Source organism: Hyla sarda, chromosome 3 (genome assembly GCF_029499605.1).
Source record: "Hyla sarda isolate aHylSar1 chromosome 3, aHylSar1.hap1, whole genome shotgun sequence".
Classification (NCBI taxonomy): Eukaryota; Metazoa; Chordata; class Amphibia; order Anura; family Hylidae; genus Hyla; species Hyla sarda.
The window spans coordinates 317,461,515-317,475,155 of record NC_079191.1 but is presented as its reverse complement, the minus strand read 5'-3'; the positions used below and the strand labels follow the sequence as shown (position 1 = coordinate 317,475,155).

The 13,641-nt window shown below is 44.7% G+C and overlaps 1 long non-coding RNA gene across 1 annotated transcript in view; it reads left to right on the top strand.

The window, feature by feature from the left end:
- LOC130360783 (uncharacterized) overlaps window positions 1-13,398 on the top strand; it is a 29,956-nt gene extending 16,558 nt beyond the window's left edge. Inside the window, exons 2-3 of the long non-coding RNA XR_008890792.1 lie at window positions 11,262-11,512; window positions 13,305-13,398. This is a non-coding gene — a long non-coding RNA (uncharacterized LOC130360783). The remainder of the gene's footprint in view (window positions 1-11,261; window positions 11,513-13,304) is intronic.
- The last annotated feature ends 243 nt before the right edge of the window (window positions 13,399-13,641 follow it).

The following is a 13,641-nucleotide window of genomic DNA, read 5'->3' as shown; positions in this document are numbered from 1 at the left end:
TGTGAAACACCTAAAGGGTTAACAAACTTTCTGAATGTCCTTTTGAATACTTTTAGGGGTGCAGTTTCTATAATGGGGTCATTTATGGGGTATTTCTACTATGAAGGCCCTTCCATCTCACTTCAAAACTTAACTGGTCCCTGAAAAATTCCGATTTAGAAAATTTTGTTAAAAATTGGAAAATTGCTGAACTTTGAAGCCCTCTGATGTCTTCCAAAAGTAAAAACATGCCAATTTTATGATGCCAACAAAAAGTAGACATATTGTATATGTCAATCAATATATAATTTATTTGGAATGTATATTTTCCTTATAAGCAGAGAGCTTAAAAGTTAGAAAAAAGCTAAACTTTAAATTTTTTCATCAAATGTTGGAATTTTTCCCCAAGAAAGGATGCAAGTATCGATGAAAATTTACCACTACCATAAAGAAGAATATGTCATGAAAAAACCTTCTTGGAATCAGATTGAAAAGAAAAAGCATCCCAGAGTTATTAATGCTTAAAGTGACAGTGGTCAGATGTGCAAAAAACGCTCTGGTCCATAAAGGGGTACTCCGCCCCTAGACATCTTATCCCCTATCCAAAGCATAGGGGATAAGATGTCAGATCGCCGCGGTCCCGCTGCTGGGGAGCCCCAGGATCGCCGCTGCGACACTGCGCTATGATTACTGCACAGAGCGAGTTTGCTCTGCACGTAATGACGGGCAATACAGGGGCCGGAGCATCGTTACGTCACGGCTGCGCCCCTCGCGACGTCACGGCCCCCCCTCAATACAAGTCTAGACTTGCCAAAGATTCGCATTAAGGGGACGGGCCGTGATGTCACGAGGGGTGGAGCCATCATGTCACGCTGCTCCGTCCCCTGTATCGCCCGTCATTACGCACAGAGCAATGATAGCGCAGTGCCGCTGCGGCGATCCCGGGGCTCTCCAGCAGCGGGACTGCGGCGATCTGACATCTTATCCCCTATCCTTTGGATAGGGGATAAGATGTCTAGGGGCAGAGTACCCCTTAAAGGGGAAAATGGGCTTGGTCCTAAAGGGGTTATAGATTTGTCTTTGTTCTTTGCAGTTTTTTTTTATAATCACTAAATGTTAGCTTTTTTTTTTTTAGTTTTTTTATGATTTTGGCCACTTCTGCTAAGTACCAAAGTGGACTTTTCCTTTTTTTGATTTTTTTTTTATGCTTTCACAGACAAGCCTAATGCAATTGTCTGTTTCCTTCAATAATGCAACATTTAAGTAGTCACATTTTTCCTGTACTCCATTTAACACAGTCCAGTCTGAAACCACATGGACTTGTGATCCCTAGATCTAAGCTTTCACCCGCAGTAATATCATATACTCAGTCCTCATTTGTGAATAGTAAATTTAAAATGGCCTTCTTTCGGGTTGGCTCCTTAACTATGTGTTGTAGAGGTAATACCAGTAAAAAATTTATAATATCTGTTATTTTGTTTTTCGAGTTCACATCATGAAGAATAACCCCTTAAGGACCCAGCCATTTTACACCTTAGGACCAGAGCGTTTTTTGCACATCTGACCACTGTCACTTTAAACATTAATAACTCTGGGATGCTTTTAGTTATCATTCTGATTTCTAGATAGTTTTTTCGTGACATATTCTACTTTAACATAGTGGTAACATTTTGTGGTACTCGCATCCTTTCTTGGTGGAAAATCCCAAAATTTGATAAAATTTTTTAAAATTTAGCATTTTTCTATCTTTGAAGCTCTCTGCTTGTAAGGAAAATGGATATTACAAATACATTTTTTTTAATTCACATATATAATATGTCTACTTTATGTTTGCATCATAAAATGGACATGTTTTTACTTTTGGAAGACACCAGAGGGCTTCAAAGTTCAGCAGCAATTTTCCAATTTTTCACAAAATTTTCAAACTCACAATTTTTCAGGGTCCAGTTCAGGTTTGAAGTGGATTTGAAGGGTCTTCATCTTAGAAATACCCCACAAATGACCCCTTTTTAAAAACTGCACCCCCAAAGTATTCAAAATGACATTCAGTCAGTGTTTTAACCCTTTAGGTGTTTCACAGGAATAGCAGCAAAGTGAAGGAGAAAATTCACAATCTTCATTTTTTACATTCGCATGTTCTTGTAGACCCAATTATTGAATTTTTACAAGGGGTAAAAACTATACCTGTATTTTTAGCCCAATTTCTCTCGAGTAAGGACATACCTCATATGTCTATGTAAATTGTTTGGTGGGCGCAGTAGAGGGCTCAGAAGCGAAGGAGCGACAAGGGGATTTTGGAGAGTACGTTTTTGTGAAATGGTTTTTGGGGGGCATGTTGCATTTAGGAAGCCCCTATAGTACCAGAACAGCAGAAAAATCCCACATGCCAGACCATTTTGGAAACTAGACCCCTTGAGGAATGTAACAAGGAATTATGTGAGCCTTAATACCCCACAGGTGTTTCACGACTTTTGCATATGTAAAAAAATAATTTTTTTCACTAAAATGTTTGTTTCCCCCCAAATTTCACATTTTTGCAAGGGTTAATAGCAGAAAATACGCCCCAAAATTTGTAACCCCATCTCTTCTGAGTATGGAAGTACCCCATAAGTTGACCTGAAGTGCACTACGGGCGAACTACAATGCTCAGAAGAGAAGGAGTCATGTTTGGCTTTTTGAGAGCAAATTTTGCTCGGGGGGCAAGTCGCATTTAGGAAGCCCCTATGGTGCCAAGACAGCAAAAAAAAACACATGCCATACCATTTTGGAAACTAGACCCCTTGAGGAACATAACAAGGAATTAAGTGAGCCTTAATACCCCACAGGGGTTTCACGACTTTTGCATATGTAAAAAAAAAATTATTTCACAAACATGTGTGTTTCCCCCCAAATTTCACATTTTTGCAAGGGTTAAAATACCCCCCAAAATTAGTAACCCCATCTCTTCTGAGTATGGAGGTACCCCATAAGTGGACGTCAAGTGCACTGCGGAGCGCCAATGCTCGGAAGAGAAGGAGTCACGTTTGCTAACTTTGCTGAAATGGGGGGGACATGTCGCATTTAGGAAGCCCCTATGGTGCCAGGACAGCAAAAAAAAAAAAGAGATGGCATACCATTTTGGAAACTAGACCCCTTGAGGAATGTAGCAAGGGGTAAATTAAGCCTTAATACCCCACAGGAGTTTCACGACTTTTGCATAGGTAAAAAATATATATTTTTCTTTCACTAAAATGTGGGTTTCCCCCAGAATTTCACATTTTTACAAGGGTTAATAGCAGAAAAGACACCCCACAATTTGTAAATACATTTCTTTGGAGTAAGGACATACCTTATTTTTGGATGATTTTGGCTCAGCGGGTGCACACCAGGTCTTGGAGTGGGAGGTCAGTCAGGGGCCTTGAGCTTTTCATAGCAGCCAGGATGTGGGACCCCCCCTCAAGGAGCATTAATGGGGGGAGCACTGAGCCTTAAAATAGGGGAACACTATGGGGGACAACGGGCTGTAACTGGGGTAGACAGGTGGGGTACAGAGGCCCGTAATATGGGGTACAGTGGGCCAGAAAATTATAAAACATAATAAAACAGGATATGTTCCCAGAATGATGACCCAGAGCATAGCCAAAACAAAAAAAAAAATATGCCTGCCCCAAACCCTATGCTCTAAATCATCATTCTGGGAATGTGATGTGTGTGGCCGTCCCTAACCTGTTGCCTCAAATGCGCACCCCGCTCAGGTGGAGAGAGAGCGCTGAGCATTTGAGGCAACATAAAAAAGTCCCCGATGATAGTGACTCAGTGACCTATGACCCATTTTTGAAAAAACACCCCCAGAGGTCCTATCAGGTTTTTTTTTTTCAGTTTTTTTTGGGGCAATTTAGTGATTTATGGGGGTTATATTTTGGAATGTACTCTGGACTTGGTACATTGGTCAAATTATGGAAAATTCAAATGAAAAGGGAAAATGTAGTGCTCCATGGAAGTGTGATACTCCCTGAAGCAGCCTATGCAGAGGCCCGGATTATCTGGGCAAGTGTCACATTGATACCTGGTGTCCTTCCGCATCCCCTTCCTGTAACACACTCTGTATTTTTTCTGGCGCCTATAACTCCAGACCCTTGGGAAGTCTGGCCTGATCTTTCCCGGTCAGCAAAGATCATGAACCTTAGGACTTCTTCTTGGTACTGGAGGAATGTCCCTTTGTTGCCAGCATACTGGGATAGTACAAAAGCGTTGTACATGGCAACCTGTACCAAGTAGACCGCAACTTTTTTGTACCATGCCCGTGTTTTCCACATGGCGTTATATGGCTTGAGGACTTGATCTGAGAGATCAACTCCCCCCATATACCGATTGTAGTCCAGAATACAATCGGGCTTGAGGACCGGTCCCACGGTACCTCGCACAGGGACAGGGGTGCTGCCATTCCCATGAATAGTGGTGAGTATAAGGACATCCCTCTTATCCTTATACTTCACCAACAACAGGTTATCATGGGCAAGGGCACAGGACTCACCCTTGGGGATAGGCATCTGGACCAAATTTAGAGGGAGGCCTCTCTGGTTCTTCCGCACGGTCCCACAAGCAGATGTGGATCTGGCGGAAAGGGATTTGAACAGAGGGATGCTGGTATAAAGGTTATCCACGTACATGTGGAAACCCTTATCCAGCAATGGGTGCACAAGGTCCCAAACAAGTTTCCCGCTAACACCCAGAGTGGGGGGACATTCTGGGGGTTCAATACGGGAATCTCGTCCCTCATATACTCTAAACTTGCAAGTGTACCCGGAGGTACTCTCGCAAAGTCTGTAGAGTTTCACGCCATACCGCGCCCGCTTTGAGGGAATATACTGGCGGAAGATGAGTCTCCCCTTAAAACTGATGAGAGACTCATCTACCGAGAGGTCCCTGATCGGTACGTAGGCCTCCAAAAATTTGGCCCCAAAGTGATCGATGACCGGCCTCACTTTGTAAAGCCGGTCATAGGCGTGATCACCTCGGGGCGGACATGCCGCATTATCTGCATAATGCAGGCATTTCCGAATGGCCTCGAACCGCCTCCGTGTCATCTCCATACTGTAAAGCAGGGTCTGGTAGAGAACGTCCCGGCTCCAGTAATGACGAACACTTGGTTTTTTGACCAGGCTCATATGCAGCGTGAGGCCCCAAATTGTCCTCATTTCCGCTGCATCAATGGCGCGCCATTCATTGGACCTGGCCAAAAAAAAAAGCAGTGGTGGCAATGAACTGCTGGGCATACATTCGTTTGCTCCACCATGTGATTGACCAGGCTGTCACTGAAAAAAAAAACTTTTAAAAGTCTAGATCAGTGAAGCCAGCATGGTCAATCTGGATTCCTGAATCGCCAACAAACTCAGGAATCCGTGGCTGATAACCCTCTGAGTGGCATTGCCACTCGTACTAGTGTCGGCCACTGGGTCACTCTCATGGGGGGTGCGTGGCCTCGCCTGGCGGCGTCTCCACCGCCGTACAGGGGACTCATCATCACTACTAGATGATGAGGAGGGCGAGGAAGAACACAAAAAAGTAGGATCTTCCTCGTCCTCACTGGCAGATTCGGAATCGGAGGCTAAAAAAGCGTAAGCCTCAGCTGCCGAAAATGCCCGGCAAAGGGGTGGCAAACGCAGCTCCCTGAACCCCTAATAGGACCCGGAGTAAGGGATCAGGCCCAAATAGGACCCTGGGGGACCTATTAGGGGGTCGGGGGGGGGGGATTTTTCTTAAACTTTAAGCTGCGTGGCTTCGCCTGGCGGCGTCTCCACCGCCGTACAGGGGACTCCTCATCACTACTAGATGATGAGGAGGGCGAGGAAGAACACAAAAAAGTAGGATCTTCCTCGTCCTCACTGGCAGATTCGGAATCGGAGGCTAAAAAAGCGTAAGCCTCAGCTGCCGAAAATGCCCGGCAAAGGGATGGCACACGCAGCTCCCTGAACCCCTAATAGGACCCGCGGTCAGGGATCAGACCCTAATAGGACCCTGGGGGACCTATTAGGGGGTCGGAGGGGGGGTACTTTTTTTTAAACTTTTTTTTAACTTTTATTTTACTTTTTTTAACTCCTACCTGTCCCTGCAATCTGCTTTCCTTATTCTAAGGCTCCTGAGGGGGCTCCGGAGATCCGAGGGGGATCCACGGCTTCTCCTCACTGCTTCACCCGCTGACTGAACGCAGCGAGCTGGTACAGCAGCGGGAAGGGACAGTTAACCCCTCCTCTGCTGCTCTGCTATTGGCCGGACGATCGCCGGCCAATAGCAGGGTTGCAGGTGAGGTGACAGTATTGTCACCACTCCCCAGCAACGGCAGGTGATTGACGGTGTATCATACACCGCCGATCATCATTTATTACCGGGTCATCGGGTCACAAGTGACCCGAATGACCTGAATCGCCGAAGATCGCTTGCGTGATTTCGCAAGCGATCTCCTGCGATCGCTGACATGCGGGGGTCCCGGGACCCCCCTCGGCATTTGCACGGCATGCCTGCTGAAGGATTTCAGCAGGCATGCCGTTCCGATCTCTGCCCAGCGCGAGGCTGGGACCGGAAATAGCCAGGACGTTCCTTAAAGCACAGGGTGCCAGGACGTCCCCGGACGTCCTGGGTCCTTAAGGGGTTAATGATAGCTTCCCCTTTTGATCTCATTTTGGCTCTTTCCTCAACAAGTAGATTATATGATTCTTTAGTAGTGATGAGCGGTATTGGCCATATTCGAATTCGCGATATTTCGCGAATATATAGATGAATATTCGTCAAGTCCACAGGGCTCTCTTGCAGGATCCCTCTAGGTCCTTATTATTTCTATTGTACATTAATTATGTATGTATTATGTATGTTTATTATTGGTATTGTACAGTGAATATAAACTATGTGCAATGGTTATTAGGATGTTTACCCTCTATAGGACCTTCCTAAGGTCATGTGATGTGGTGATGTGATATGTGATCACCTGATACCCAGAGTTCCATGGGCACAGGTAACCACAGACAACCAGCTACCAATGGGCTTTAGTCCATCCCCCTGATATATAAAGGGCTGTAGTCTCCACACTAGGTCTTTTGGTTCCTGCTCTTGATTCCTGGACATTAAAGCATTATCACAAGTCCTGTACAAGTTCAGTCCAGTACAGTTAGGCCAAAGCCTACAAGTCTTCAGCCACATCTAATCTGTAAGTCTCATCTATGTCTACAAGTCAAGTCTCTACTGTCCCTACCAAAGTCATAACAGTAGCACAGTGGCCTGCATCACCGTTATTATCACTACAAGTCACAGCAAGCCTGAGAGGTTCTCTGTGTCCTGGTCACCTCTGTGGAAGTTGGCTATCTGTAAAAATGTTTATTCTGCCTTCTTCCGTAAAGTTCCAGTTGCATCAAAACCTGCTTTGGACTCTCATTTAATATATGCCGTTTTTGGGTTGGTTGTCGGCGGTGCCCTACACCAAACAACCACATCCTGCCACCAACGAACACTAGGGGTTAACAACATCTTTCCCCAGGGGTTAATAAATCTGGCCCCACCACCTACAGCCCGTGGTCCCGCCATACACCGTGGGTCACCACATTTATATGTGCACATTTCCCAAATTGTGCAAGTGGGTCTTGTTTTAGAACATAATTAGAATAGATATTTCGTGGCATTGGATGTTATAATATATCTACTTTCTGATGTGCTGAAAGGAAACTTCTGACTCTAAGACTTTTTCCAGACATAATATTGACTTGATTTACTTCCAAGCTGTTCTTGCCACGTGATTATATTACAGATGTGTGTTTGCTTAAAAATTCAGGAAATTTTTAATTAATTTTGAATATTTTTTATTTATTTTGCTACTAGAAATATTGACTAGTGTTTTATACTGATCAGTATTTGTCATCATACTGTAAGACTGTTTTTATTTGCATACACTTGACTTTGTTCAGTGTTTAGACAGAGAGCTCAGCCAAGCTCTGGGTTAAATCAGGCTCAGGTATTAACTTACTTAAAGGGGTACTCTGGCCCTAAGACATCTTATCCCTTATCCAAAGGATAAGGGATAAGATGCCTGATTGCGGGGGTCCCGCCGCTGGGGACCCTAGCAATCTTTCATGCAGCACCCCGCTATCATCAGCCTCTGGAGCAAACATCGCTCAATGTCTGATGAATCACGATCACGGGGCGGGAGTATCGTGATGTCACGGCTCTGCGCCCATGTGACATCACGCTCTGCACCCTTAATGCAAGCCTATGGGAGGGGGCATGGCGGCTGTCACGCCCCCTCCCATAGGCTTACATTAAGGGTGCAGAGCGTGATGTCACAGGGGGGCGGAGCCGTGACATCATGATACTCCGGTCAGTGGAATTCTACTGGCTAAATGTCTGTAGTCTGGACGAGCCCTAAAACTCCTGCTCCTGGAATCTAGCAGGAGAAGGTTGGATTTTCAGCTGTCAGAGGAGAAGGAAAAGCAGTTTGTAAATGCTTTGATCTTTTTGACATCTACCTAACACTCAGTATATCCTATGCAGTGACTAGAGGCATTGGCAATGCTGTTGTCTCTATTGAACCCTGTGGTCACGTGATAACCAGACTGCATGGAACAAAACCACCTGTATGATGGAACCCATGTCCTTCCCCTTCTCTGGGATGGGTTATGGTCACAGCTCATTTATTATTATAACATAAGCAACATGTATGGATAAATCACTATGAAAAACTGCATAGCAGTAACCATAACAGTAACTCCGAACTCACTGCTTCAAGCCGAAGCAGTATGCCCCGCCGTGTCCACGACGGGCATGAATGCCAACGGCCCCTTTACATCCACCGGCGATCCCTTCACGCCAACTGTGACTTCTAGTGACCTAAACAAGAAAAACAAAGCACCAAAAATGGAACATAGCAACGGTATAAAGAAATACAAAAGACGTACGGACATCCTTGTTCAGACATAAAAAATAAAAAATTTTCTTTTTTTTTTATTTCTTTTTTTTTAAAAGGGATAACAGAAACCGTTGAGCCCCACAACAGAACTCCTGGCTAAATAACACAACAAAAAAGCACAAAATTAAATCAGGGAGGAAGGGCGGGACCTTCAGATGCTGGTGAGTCAAAGAGAGTGATGCAGGGAAGGGAGGAATAGATATAGCCTCTGGGCGTATACCCTAATCCCCTCCCCTCCACCTCATGAAGTGGGAGGGACAACACCTTAGTTCTACTGCTAACCCTTTCCGTCCCTTCAGTCGGGGTAACTTATGCCTAATTCGGCCAGGTAACCTACAGATGTGCCCTCTGTGTAGAAGAGTCTTCATTCTTAGTAGACCCAGATCATCTCTGCTAATGACTGGGGGCTGTTTTCCCTGTAACGGGAGTTCCTTTGGGTGCTCCAGGTACAGGGGAAAACTGCTAAATAAACTGAGAAAGATAAAGGCAGTATTTATCAATTATTATGAGGGAGATTTATCAAAACCTGCCCAGAGGAAAAGTTGCTGATTTACCCATAGCAACCAATCAATCACTTCTTTCTTTTTTCTACAGGCCTCTTTAAAAAAAACGAAAGAAGCAATCTAATTGGTTGCTATGGACAACTCAGCACCTTTTCCTCTGGACAGGTCCCCCTCTGACTTCCGATAAAAATGGCAAATAATTGCAGAATTTATACGCAAGATGCAGATGTTGTGCCATTATTTTGCAGTTTTCATCATCACGTGCAAAAGGGGAGTGGCCTAACAGGAAGGGGACGTGTGTGCCCCATTTGCTTGATTTATGGCAATTTCCTCATCTTCATAAATCCAGCATGCCCATGCGCGGCCAGCGAAGCCCCCCCCCCGCCCCCCAAGTGTTAATGTCTCCCAGAGGTCTTTTAAAGGGGTTCTCCACTGCCCTGCCTTCCAGAGCTCTGCTCGCAGCATCCGGAAGTTTATTACTCCGAACGCTGTGTGCGGGCTTCCGTGTTCGAGGCCGCCCCTTCATGACGTCAGGCCCACCCCCTTGTGACGTCACGCCCCCCCCTCAACGAAAGTCTAGTGACAGCGGTAGCGCCCCCTCTCATAGACTTTCATTGAGGGGGCGAACGTGATGTCACGAGGGGGCGGGCGGGATGTCACGAGGGGGCGGCCTTGAACACGGAAGCCCGCACACAGCGTTCGGAGTAATAAACTTCCGGATGCTGCAAGCGGAGCTCCGGAAGGCAGGGAGGTGGAGAACCCCTTTAGGATTACCGAAACAAACTAGGGAACCCATTTCTATACTTTCTTTTACTGTCAATTTGCAAATTTTAAACATTAAGAACCATAACATAACAAACACTTAAGATTTTGCACACACACTTAAAGGGGTAGTCCAGTGGTGAAAAACTTATCCCCTATCCTAAGGATAGGGGATAAGTTTGAGATCGCGGGGGGTCCGACCGCTGGGGCCCCCTGCGAGCTCTCTGTACGGGGCCCCGGCTCTCCGCCGAGATAGCGGGTGTCGACCCCCGCACGAGGCGGCGGCCGACACGCCCCCTCAATACATCTCTATGGCAGAGCCGGAGATTGCCGAAGGCAGCGCTTCGGCTCTGCCATAGAGTTGTATTGAGGGGGCATATCGGCCGCCGCCTCGTGCAGAGGTCGACACGCCCCCTTCCAGCGGGCTGTCGGGGCTCCGTACAGGAGATCGCAGGGGGCCCCAGCGGTCGGACCCCCCGCGATCTGCAACTTATCCCCTATCCTTAGGATAGGGGATAAGTTGCTCACCACTGAATCACCACTGGACTACTCCTTTAATAATACTAAAAAAAAAAAAGAAAATTATTCTATAAAAATGATGATGAAACAGGCTGATGTGTCATGAAAAAGACCACAAAAATATAATTTAGTAGGGCTACTATTTCTAAAATAAATATCAACTTACTGCTGTAGCTGGGCTAAGTGTTTAATAAATGCTGGCTGAATACTTTTCCTTCATACATTTTGACACCAGAGAGCCCTTTAACATGCCACCATCTTAAAAACAATGAAGGATCTAGTAGAAAAAAAAAATTGATAATCCTTCCTCTTCAAGAAGTGTAGTGGGTTGGAATTCATGTAGGCAATGGAGGAATCATTGTCATTTCGGTGACATTGCTTTTAGCAGACACTCTCTTCATCTGGGAGTTCTAGTGTTACAACAGCTGGAGGCACACTGGTTGGGAAACACTGCATTATGTATTAAAATGGCGAGTTGTCATTTTGGTTGATTGCTTGACATTAATGCTTACTTTTATAACTTTGTTGCATGACGACTGATTGTTCATCCTATTCTGTCCTACCAGAAGCCCCGGGGTATCTGAGCCATTGAGCAGTGAGCTAACTATGGGCTGCTGACATCAGATGTAGCTTCAAAGTGGTCCTGCTCTTCATGTAGATGTGCCAATCAGTGGGGGGTGACAAGCGGACCACCCAAGAGATAAATTCTGCCTGCATCCCGATGTGCTGCTGATCCAGATCCCATTGCATGCCCCTTTCTCTACTGGTCATGGCTCTCTGATCCACTGAGGAACATCTAAGCAATAAAAGCATGTACATGGTGAGTAATGGGCTATAAAACTCTGGAATCTGAATACATTTATGGTATCTGAGTCTGGTCTCTGTATTACATTGAGGGTCTGAGTTTGGGGTCTGTTATACTTTGGTTCAATGTCATGGGTCTGTATTACATCTGATTCTTGAGTCTATATTACATAAGGAATTTGGGGTCTGTACTGCATTGTGGAGTCTGGGGTCTGAATTGATAAGGATATTTTACTGAATAGGTTCAGGGTTTAAATATATGGCTTAACCCCTTAAGGACTCAGCGTTTTTCCGTTTTTTGCATTTTCATTTTTTCCTCATCACCTTCTAAAAATCATAACCCTTTCAATTTTGCACATAAAATTCCATATGATGGCTTATTTTTTGTGCCACCAATTCTTCTTTGCAGTGACATTAGTCATTTTACCAAAAAATTCACAGCAAAATGGAAAAAATTTTCATTGTGCAACAAAATTGAAGGAAAAATTTCATTTTGCAATTTTGGGGGCTTCCGTTTCTACGCAGTGCATTTTTCGGTAAAAATGACACCTTATCTTTATTCTGTAGGTCCATACGGTTAAAATGATACCCTACTTACATAGGTTTGATTTTGTCGCACTTCTGAAAAAAATCATAACTACGTGCAGGAAAATTTTGACGTTTAAAATTGTCATATTCTGACCCCTATATCTTTTTTATTTTTCCGCATACGCGCCGGTATGAGGGCTCATTTTTTGCGCCGTGTTCTGAAGTTTTTATTGGTACCATTTTTGCATTGATCGGACTATTTGATCGCTTGTTATTCTTTTTTTTTATGATATAAAAAGTGACCAAAAAATACGCAATTTTGGACTTTGGAATTTTTTTGCGCGTACGCCATTGACTGTGCGGTTTAATTAACAATATATTTTTATAGATTGGACATTTACACACGCGATGATACCACATATGTTTATTTTTATTTACTCAGTTTTTTTTATGGAAAAAGGGGGGTGATTCAAACTTTTATTAGGGAAGGGGTTAAATGACCTTTATTAACTTTTCTTTTCAGTGTTATAGCTCCCATAGGGACCTATAACACTGCAAACACTGATCTTTTACCCTGATTCCTGCAAAGCCATAGCTTTGCATGGATCAGCGTAATAGGGGGTTGATTGCTCAAGCCTGTAGCTCAGGCTTGGAGCAATCAAACGCTGATTGCACGCGACTCGTGTCCCAGCTGATCGGGACATCGCGATTTTATCACGATAGTCCCGATCAGTCCGATTGAGTTGCCAGGAAGCTTTAACTTTCGTTTTCGACGCGGTGATCAACTTTGATCGCCGCGTCTGAAGGGTTAATAGCCGTGCGCTGTAAGCCCAGAGTCCCTGGACCGACCCAGTGTGACGCCCTGCGTCTTTAAGAGGTTGAATCAATATTGGGGAATTGCATGTGGATTATATTAATGTTGGGCAAGAGCAGAGTCAGGGAAGTGCAAGGGATTTTGAAGTAGAAAAAATTCTCCAGTCCTGGCGCTTCTCCCAATAAAATTTCTCCATTATTCATACATACAGTGGTAGCAACAATTAACGTGTTTCTAGATCGGACCGAGCTCTTTATCAAGACGTGCATCTACTTCCAAAACCATTGCTCTTTGCCGACATCCTGTGGGGATTGGGCACTCCAGGGCTGCTGACCCGGTCATATGACATGCTATATCAGATGTTATGCCCTCAGTATAACCAACTTTGGTGAGCACAACTGAACTTCACCTTTCTAATATCACTGTCATCTTGGATCGCCCTCCTATATTTTTTCTGTCTTTTCAGTAGAGAAGTGCAAAGGGGAGGGCTGTCTTTCTATTACTCACAACTTCCGAGAAGGTTAATATGGCAAAGCTAAGGGAAGAGGTAGGTTTAAAATTCCATAGGACTTGTTATTCCACTGTTGCCAGAAATCTAAACAGATTTGTACATTACTTCTATTAAAAAATCTTAATCCTTCCAGTACTTATTAGCTGCTGAATACTACAGAGGAAATTCTTTACTTTTTGGAACATAGAGCTCTCTGCTGACATCATGCCCACAGTGCTCTGTGCTGACATCATGACCACAGTGCTCTCTGCTGACATCTCTGTCCATTTTAAGAACTGTCCAGAGTAGGAGA